At 44.5% G+C, this 9,973-nt stretch overlaps 1 pseudogene; it reads left to right on the forward strand.

The window, feature by feature from the left end:
* Positions 1–7,978: 7,978 nt before the first annotated feature.
* LOC104663234 lies at positions 7,979–8,398 on the forward strand (annotated as a pseudogene).
* Positions 8,399–9,973: the final 1,575 nt, after the last annotated feature.

Below are 9,973 nucleotides of genomic sequence, written 5' to 3' on the forward strand. Positions count from 1 at the left end.
TGTGAGAAAAGGTGTCTGGCTTTGCCTTGGCAATTCAAACTGAGATAGAAGTACTATAAAGGGACCAGGCATGGTGGCTCACGCCTGTAATCCCAGCACTTTGGGAGGCCGAGGCAGGTGGATTACGAGGTCAGGAGTTCAAGACCAGCCTGACCAATATGGCGAAACCATGTCTGTACTAAAAATACAAAAATTAGCCAGGCGTGGTGGCGTGGGCCTGTAGTCCCAGCTACTCAGGAGGCTGAGGCAGGAGAATCGCTTGAACCCGGGAGGCAGAGGTTGCAGTGAGCAGAGCAACTCTGTCTCAAAAAATAAATAAATAAATAAATAAATAAATAAATAAATAAAATTAAAAATAAACAAAAGAAGTACTACAAAGGTAACAGTGACAGAAATGGAAGCTGCCACCACTTAAAGAGTGTGGTTAATGGTGGTTCATGTCAAGGTACCAAGAGGCTAGTGTTACAATTTTCTTTTCGCTTCACTTTGCTTTGCTTTGCTTTAAGATGGAGTCTCACTCTGCCACCCAGGCTGGAGTGCAGTGACATGATCTCAGCTCACTGCAACCTTTGCCACCTGGACTCAAGCAATTCTCCTCTCTCAGTCTCCTGAGTAGCTGGGATGACAGGCATGTGCCACCATGCCTGGCTAATTTTTGTATTTTTAGTAGAGACAGGGTTTCACTATGTTGCCCAGGCAGGAGTCTTGAACTTCTGACCTGAAGTGATCTGCCCACCTTGGCCTCCCAAAGTGCTGGGATTACAAGCATGAGCCACTGCGCCCAGCCAGTATTGCAATTTTCATAGGAGGCTTTCACTTTACCTTTTCTTTTTCTTTTTTTTTTTTTTTTGAGATGGCGTCTCGCTCTGTCGCCCAGGCTGGAGTGCAGTGGCCGGATCTCAGCTCACTGCAAGCTCCGCCTCCCGGGTTTACGCCATTCTCCCGCCTCAGCCTCCCGAGTAGCTGGGACTACAGGCGCCCGCCACCTCGCCTGGCTAGTTTTTTGTATTTTTTAGTAGAGACGGGGTTTCACTGTGTTAGCCAGGATGGTCTCGATCTCCTGACCTCGTGATCCGCCCATCTCGGCCTCCCAAAGTGCTGGGATTACAGGCTTGAGCCACCGCGCCCGGCCGCTACCTTTTCTTAATAACATACTGTTCCCTTGCCTCCAACTTGGTTCGCTGGGCAATTAGAGTATATAGATAGGATTTGTACAAATCTCAGCAATTTAAGAATCTGCAAAAGTGCATATGAGTGAAGATGAGGTAAGAGTGTGATTAGAAATGCTCAGTGTGACTGGAAATGTTATGAGCATGCTTCATTCTCACTCTCAACTTGAGATCTCCAAACTCACTCTATTCCATCCCAAGGTATCTGCTTTCTCTCTTCTATTAAGCAACCAACCATTACTGAGCACTCTCGATTTTCCAAGGAAGGTGCTCATATATTTTTTGTGAATCCCATGAAGCCAGTATTTATAGCAGACATCTGCTGTAATCCCAGAAGCAGAAGGGACCTGGTCCTCCTTTCCCCACTCTCCCAACACTGTGGAAGCTTCAGGGCACAGAGGCGATTGAGAGTTGCTCAACAGCAGTGGTGCTGAGCTTTTAGCTCTGGCCACAATATCCGGTGGCCAGTGCAGTTGATGTCAACACCAGTTTCTCAACCAGACCAACCCTGAGGCTTTGCCCTGCAAGACTTTCCCTGCTCCCCAAGCTCCCTTAGGTTCTGCTAAGCCTGGTTCTATAGCCTTCCCTTCTATTGTGTGAATTGTCCAAAACAGATTCAATAAATTCCTCTTTTGCCTAAGCAAGCCAGAGTCATTTTCTGTTTGCTTTCAACTTAGAAGTCAGAGTAACATGATGTTATCGCCATCTTGTTTAAGTGAAGACACTGACACTTGGAGGTCAAGGAACTTGCCAGATGTGTAGTACCCAGCCTCCAAGATGGCCCCCAGTGATCCTCACCTCTTAGGTATTTATGTCTTTGCATAGTCTCCTCCCGTGTTTAATTAGGACTGGTCTGTGTAGAGTTCAGCAGGGATGGTATGTGACTTCTGAATCGAGACCATAAAGGACATTGCAGCATCTGCCTTGCTCTCTTGGATTGCTTACTCTGGGCAAAGCCAGCACCATGCTGTAAGAATGTATTTACCATGTCTTTTATTTTTGTATTTTTATGGCCCTCCCAGGACTAGCCAGTTTTTAGAAATAGCAAACAACCATGAGGGTGCTTTACAAATGTAAACCAACCAATCCAGAGCCCACAAACTGCCACCTCCTTTATGGGCTCTCACCCTCCAGGCCACTATCCACCTGCCCTAATCACCCCAGGAGTAGGAACTAGACAACTAGGGATAGCCTGTATGGCCCAGAGCCTGCTGAAATTATTCAAACTATTCAATCCAAAGCCCGATCACCCTCCCTTGCTCATTCCTTCCCACAGAAACCACAATAATAGTTTGTGCCCCTGGCCAGGCGCGGTGGCTCACGCCTGTAATCCCAGCACTTTGGGAGGCCAGGGTGGGCGGATCATGAGGTCAGGAGAATGAGACCATCCTAGCTGACACAGCGAAACTCTGTCTCTACTAAAATAGAAAAAAATTAGCTAGGCGTGGTGGCACGCATCTGTAGTCCCAGCTACTCGGGAAGCTGAGGCAGGAGAATCACTTGAACCCGGGAGACAGAGGTTGCAGTGAGCCAAGATCTCACCACTGCACTCCAGCCTGGTGACAGAGCAAGGCTCTGTCTCAAAAAAAAAAAAAAAAAAAAACACAGTTTGTGCCCATGTTCTCACTCTGCTCCCTCTGCCTCCTGACTGACCTTGACACTTCCGCATGTGGCCCCATGGTGTGACACACCCTTCCTCTTGAGATCTGTGAGCATAACAAACTATCTTTTTATTAGCAGTCATTCCTAATCCGATGGCTTTGCCATACCTATATTAATAAAACCTGTATTTTAAAACAGAGGACACTCAAGTACCATGTGGTGAAGCCCATATGGAGAGGAACTGAGGCCTCCCACCACAGCCAGTCCCCATTGGCCAGCCAAGTGAGTGAGCCTCCTTGGAAGCAGACCCACCAGCCCCAGCTGAACTTTCAGATTATGGCAGCCCCAGCCCACACCCATCTGCAATCTCATGAGAGGAGACACTCTAAGCCAGACTTCCCATTCAAGCTGCTCCAAAATTTGCAGCTTACAGGAACTGAGAGACAATACATGCTTATTGTTATTTTAAGCCACAAAATTTTGAAGTAATTTGCTCCTCAGTAATGGCTTCTAAGTGGAGGAACTGATTCCTCCACTAACCCCATTTGGGGTTTCCTTGTTGCCTCTCCAGTGTACCAACATGAGAAATAGCAAGATACTTTGGGCTTCTGACTCAAACGGTAAGAAAAGAAAAAAAATTGAATTTCACATAACAAGAATTCAAGAAGAAGAGCATCTGGGAAAGATTAACAAAGCAGCCCAGTGATCTCACTCAGGCCCCAGATGATTCTCTTCATTTCTCTGCTCACTCAGCCTGTCAGCTGGGCATTCTCTTTTTCAAAAGATGTTAGCATCATTCCAAGCATCTCATACAGACAGAACAGTGTGAATCTTCCCAGAAGCCTCTTAACTGACTTACTCTCTCTGGCCAGAATTGCAATGTATGACCATACCTAAGACAATCACTGGTAAGTAGGCTGGGAGAAGGAGGGCAGTGATTGGCTTAGACCAATTACCAATGGGAGTGCAGTGATTGGCTTAGACCAACTACCAGTGGGAGCCCAGTGATTGGCTTAGACTGGCTACCAATGGGAGCACAGTGATTGGTTTAGGCCGATTACCGGTGGGAGTGCAGTGATTGGCTTAGATGGATTACCAATGGGAGTGCAGTGATTGGCTTCAACTGATTACCAATGGGGACTCAGTGATTGGCTTAGACCAATTACCAATGGAAGCACAGTGATTGGTTTAGACCAATTATCAATGGGAACACCGTGATTGGCTTCCACCGATTGCCAGTGGGAATGCAGTGATTGGCTTTGCTTAGACCGATTACCAATGGGAGCGCAGTTATTAGTTTAGACCAATTATCAATGGGAGTGCAGTGATTGGCTTCCAATTACCAATGGAAGCCTAGCGATCAGTTTTTCTTTGGGGATGAAGTTTGGGAGTTCTTCACTTGATCACATAGGGCTGGGGACACCCTTGAACAAAATCCAGGTTCTGGCAACAAGGAAAACCTATGCACAAGGGTTGGGGTGATGAATGACTTATTTACATTATCTTCTATATAAACCATCAAGAAGTCAGCTGCACTAGCGAGAAAGGCAATAGAGGCCCAAAGAAGGTGTCAGGAAAGCAGAAGAAAGAGTCGGGGCAGGTAGGTCGGGACCAGTTGGAGGGCCTTGGGCTTTACACACAGAACGAATAACCTGAATGAGTCACTCCCTAAACCACTGTTCCTTCACCCCATTCTCCCTCCTGAGGATGTGTTATGCACCTGCTCACACATGTGACTGTTCTTTCACATTTGAGTCAGGGTGACATGACCCAGCTGCTTCCAGAAGCCTCCCAGCCAATGGACCCAGAGCAGGCTGTGGGCAAATCAGTCAGGTGGTGGCTGCTGATTAGAATTCATCCGCATTCTCAGGGTGGAGGGCAGCAGGAGATGTGTGCAGCCTCCTCCCCTATGGAGGGGATGCTATTTGTTTAAATGGTGGTTGGTTACACCAGAAACACTTGGCCTCCTTTATCTGAATATAGAATAACCCAGCACAAATAGATCAGTAGTAGTAGTACAACAGCTATCGTAGCCCAACCCTTTTACTTTGTAGATGTAGAAAACCAAGTTCATATTGAAGTGACTTGGCCAGGATCACAAAGGACAAGCTGGAACTAAGACTGAGTCTTAAGACTCCTGCTTTGATTCTCTGTCATCATACCTTATAGGAAGAGTTTCTATGCTAAATTCTATGCCAGATCTATAAAGTCATTTTTCTGAGACACAAAACTGCTTTAGGTAAGTGTTCTAATAGTTCCTCATGTTCATCTGAAATCTACTAATTATGTTCGACATGGAGACTTTTATTTTTAATGTTGTGTAATTAGACTTTCAAGTTCCGCCCTTAAAACTTTTTATCTGTTGTTTACCAAAACAGGCCAAGATTCCAGCTAATAATATTTTCATCCACTTTTGTCATTCTCCAATAAATTATATAGAAAATTGTCAAGAGTAATTCCTGGCCAGGTGTGGTGGCTCATGCCTGTAATCCCAGGACTTTGGGAGGCTGAGGCAGGCGGACCATGAGGTCAGGAGTTCGGGACCAGCCTGACCAACATGGTGATACCCCATCTCTACTAAAAATAAAAAAAAAATAAAAAAATTAGCTGGGCGTGGTGGTGCATGCCTGCAATCCCAGCTACTCAGGAGGCTGAGGCAGGAGAATCACTTGAACCCGGGAGGCAGAGGTTGCAGTGAGCCGAGATTGCGCCATTGCACTCCAGCCTGAGCAACAAAGTGAGACTGTCTCAAAAAAAAAAAATAAATGGTAATTCCTTTCCAGTGATAACAGAAATCAGAGACTTCAAGTATCCAGTTCAAGTTCACTGGACTCACTACTTCAAAGGCAGTATAATAAGCTCCCTGAGATGATCTTTCTGAAGTAACTCTTTTCTGTCTATCAGCTGACTTGCAGAACTGATTGTATACTTGACACAGATCCACATGACTCAGTGCAATGGGAGTAGTTCAACAGTTTTGAATTCTTAGATGATTTTCGCTCTTTGTTTCTTGGTTTGTTTGAAGAGATCAAAAGGGAGCTCTATCATTGTGTGTTAAGTGTGTCTCTATCACTGTTTTCCATAGCTTTTCCTTCCAAGATCCATTATAACTTTGGAAATGTGGTGAAATGTATCTTATAGGATTCTATTAAAAGACTAAATCTGGTAAGGTTTAGTCTAGGGGTGTGTGTGTGTGTGTGTGTGTGTGTGTGTGCATGTGCACATGCCCACATGTATGCTAGGAGCAGGCAGAGTGGGGAAAGGAAGTGATGTGGGGGTTGCAATTGTAGCACTTGCAACAAAACAAGGATGTTTAGCACACATCTACAATAAACATGATCTTCATTATTTTTAGTTAGCCACATTATTGTTATACCCAGAAAAATAATTTTAAAAGCTTTCAAAGGTTAAAGAAATGATTCACAGCAGAAAATCAGAATCCAAGTTGGCAGTCTGTTCAGTAACCATCATTACTTCTCCCACTAATTTTCAGGTCACTATCAGTAAAACATTTTTAGTCAAGCAAACAATTTAACAATTATTTGTCCTCATCCACTTTTGTACATAGTTGAATAAGCTAATGTGGGCTGGAAAAAAATTAGAAACAAACTCTGATTAAACCATTCATTCATCAAATGTACATTAAACACTAGGTATCTGACAGGTTTTGTATTATGAGAAAAGAAACAGTAAACAGGAATCTGGGTGCAGTCACTCACGCCTATAATCCCAGTACTCTGGAAGGCCAAGGTAGGCGAATCACCTGAGGTCAGGAGTTCAAGACCTGCCTAACCAACATGGTGAAACCCTATCTCTACTAAAAATACAAAAATTAGCCAGGGTGTGGTGGTGCATGCCTGTAATCCCAGTTACTTGGGAGGCTGAGGCAAGAGAATTGCTTGAACCAGGGAGGTGGAGGCTGCAGTGAGCTGAGATCGCACCACTGCACTCCAGCCCGGGTGACAGAGGGAGACTCTGTCTCAACAACAATAACAACAAGAAACAGTAAACAGGAAAAGACAAAGGGTTTTCATTCAGTAGAACCCTGTGGTGGAGGCCTGGACAGCATGCATGGGCATACACTGGCAAGGCACCAGTCTTGGTGTGAGCAAGCAGACAGTGCAGGAAAGCCTCCAGGAGGAGGTGATGTCAGAATTAAATGTGGAAGGACAGGTGAGAGTAGACAGATGTGGAGGTAAAGGGAACAGGAGAAAGAAAGGCTTGGAGGTGTGAGAAGGGAGCGTGCATGTCAAGGACCTCACAGTTAACATGGCCGGGAGTGGGGAGGTGGGGAGTAAGGGAGTGAGAAGGATGGAGGCAGAGGGTGGGGGGTTCATGCGGGGCTGGGTTGGCTTTGCCAGGAGATAAGACTAAATCCTGATAGCCGTGGGAGCTATTGTAGAAATCATTTCAGGCTGATCAGATTTATTTGGGTTTACTGGAGGAGGGAGGAGGCTGTTTGTATGTATTTGTTTAATCTTGTTTGGACAAGCCTTAAGCTTAGTAAAGGACAATACGAGGTCCTTAATATTGAAAGAGCCAGTACATACCGTCATACATTATTGCAACATTCTCGTTATTCACATAGTGCACTCAGATGAATATATTCTCAACAAATATTTCCTTCATTTGTAACATCTAGGCAGAGGTGGGCAAGAGCAGATAAAAGAAATGGCAAACTTCGATGACCTTCTTTATATGCCTCAAGGCCTCACCACTGATATGTCATTGAATATTTCACACTGGCTTCCTCTGACTCTTTTTATCAAGGTCTTAACAACGATTGTGTCAACATGTGACCTTATAAACTGTACACAAGGACCCTTTTTGGGACAACGTGATCATGGGAGAGAAATCTCTCCCTTTGCCTCCCTCTCCCTACCCATCTGTGCTTCTGCCTGAAGTCATCAGCATTTCAGAGATTAGAACTGTGTTCTTTAGGTCTTAGCCACCAGGTTTTATTTGCATAAGCCATACTAAAGAAAATGAGAAATTCCTTTTGTGGCTTCACTACTTGGAACTTTGAAAAGAATGAACAGTAACATTCTCAGTCAGATTCAGATTTCGTATAAAACCTGCTTCAGAGAACTGAAGGATAAAACATGCTTATTTAAAATTATCATCCTCTCCATAGAGACAACACCAGGACAAGTGAGAGCCAGACAGGCACTGGGCGACTCTGCCTCACCAAGGAAAAATTACTCAACATGAGCAAAGGAGATCCTAAGAAGCCAAGAGGCGAAATGTCATCATATGCATTTTTTGTGCAAACTTGTCAGGAGGAGCATAAGAAGAAGCATCCAGATGCTTCAGTCAACTTCTCAGAGTTTTCTAAGAAGTGCTCAGAGAGCTGGAAGACCATGTCTGCTAAAGAGAAAGGAAAATTTGAAGATACAGCAAAGGCGGACAAGGCCCGTAATGAAAGAGAAATGAAAACCTATATCCCTTCTAAAGGGGAGACAAGAAAGAAGTTCAAGGATCCCGAGGCACCCAAGAGGCCTCCTTCAGCCTTTTTTCTGTTCTGTTCTGAGTATTGCCCAAAACATCCTGGCGTGTCCATTGGTGACACTGCGAAGAAGCTAGGAGAGATGTGGAATGACACTGCTGCAGGTGACAAGCAGCCTTAGGAAAAGAAGGCTGCGAAGCTGAAGGAAAAATGCACAAAGGGTCTTGCTGCATATCGAGCTAAAGGAAAGCCTGATGCAGCAAAAAAGGGAGTTGTCAAGGCTGAAAAAAAGCAAGAAAAAGAGGAGGAAGTTGAGGAAAATGAAGAGGGTGAGGAGAGGGAGATGAAGAGATGAGAATGAAGAAGACAATGATCATTAATAAGTTGGTTCTAGTTTTTTTTTCTTGTCTGTAAAGCATTTAGCCTGCCTGTACACAACTCACTCCCTTTAAAGAAAAAAAATGAAATGTAAGGCTGTGTAAAATTTGTTTTTAAACCACACAGTGTCTTGTATAATTTAACACACTACCGAAATGTGTCTTTAGATAGCCCTGTCCTGGTGGTATCTTTTTTCTTTTTATATTTTGAAACAGAGTCTCCTCTGTCACCCAGGCTGGAGTGCAGTGGCACCATCTTGGCTCACTCCATCCTCTGCCTCCCGGGTTCAAGTGATTCTCCTGCCTTGGCCTCCTGAGTAGCTGGGATTGCAGGCGCATGCCACCACGCGCTGGTGGTATTTTCAATAACCACTAACCTTGCCTGGTAAAGTATGGGGGTTGTAAATTGGCATGGAAATTTCAAACAGGTTCTTTTCGGTGCACAGCACAAATTAGTTATATATGGCGATAGTAGTTTTTTTAATCTTCAGTTGTCTCTGATACAGCTTATACCAGAAAATTGTTGTTTCATTAACTGAATATCACTCTGTAATTGCAAAAAAAAAAAAAAAAAAAAAAAAAAAGTTGCAGCTGTTTTGTTGACATTCTGAATGCTTCTAAGTAAATACATTTTTTTTCTTTGAGACTGAGTTTTGCTCTTGTTGCCCACGCTGGAGTGCAGTGGCACGATCTCAGCTCACCACAACCTCCACCTCCCAGTTTCAAGTGATTCTCCTGCCTCAGCCTCCTGAGTAGCTGGGACTACAGGCACGCACCACCACGCCCAGCTAATTTTGTATTTTTGGTAAGGACGCGGTTTCTCCATGTTGGTCAGGCTGGTCTCAAGCTCCTGAACTCAGGTGATCCATCTGTCTCAGCCTCCCAAAGTGCTGGGATTACAGGCACGAGCCACCACACCCGGCCTAAATACAATTATTTTTTATTTTTTTAAAAAAAAAAAGTATTATCCTGTCAAGAGCCACCCTAACCATACTCAGTACAATGTTAAAACACATCACTCTTTTTTTTTTTTTTTTTTTTTTTATTATACTTTAAGTTCTAGGGTACATGTGCATAACGTGCAGGTTTGTTACATATGTATACTTGTGCCATGTTGGTGTGCTGCACCCATCAACTCGTCAGCACCCATCAATTCATCATTTATATCATGTATAACTCCTAATGCAATCCCTCCCCCCTCCCCCCTCCCCCCTCCCCATGATAGGCCCCAGTGTGTGATGTTCCCCTTCCCGAGTCCAAGTGATCTCATTGTTCAGTTCCCACCTATGAGTGAGAACATGCGGTGTTTGGTTTTCTGTTCTTGTGATAGTTTGCTAAGGACGATGGTTTCTAGCTGCATCCATGTCCCTACAAAGGAC

The sequence above is a fragment of the Rhinopithecus roxellana genome, chromosome 4 (genome assembly GCF_007565055.1).
Source record: "Rhinopithecus roxellana isolate Shanxi Qingling chromosome 4, ASM756505v1, whole genome shotgun sequence".
Lineage (NCBI taxonomy): Eukaryota > Metazoa > Chordata > Mammalia > Primates > Cercopithecidae > Rhinopithecus > Rhinopithecus roxellana.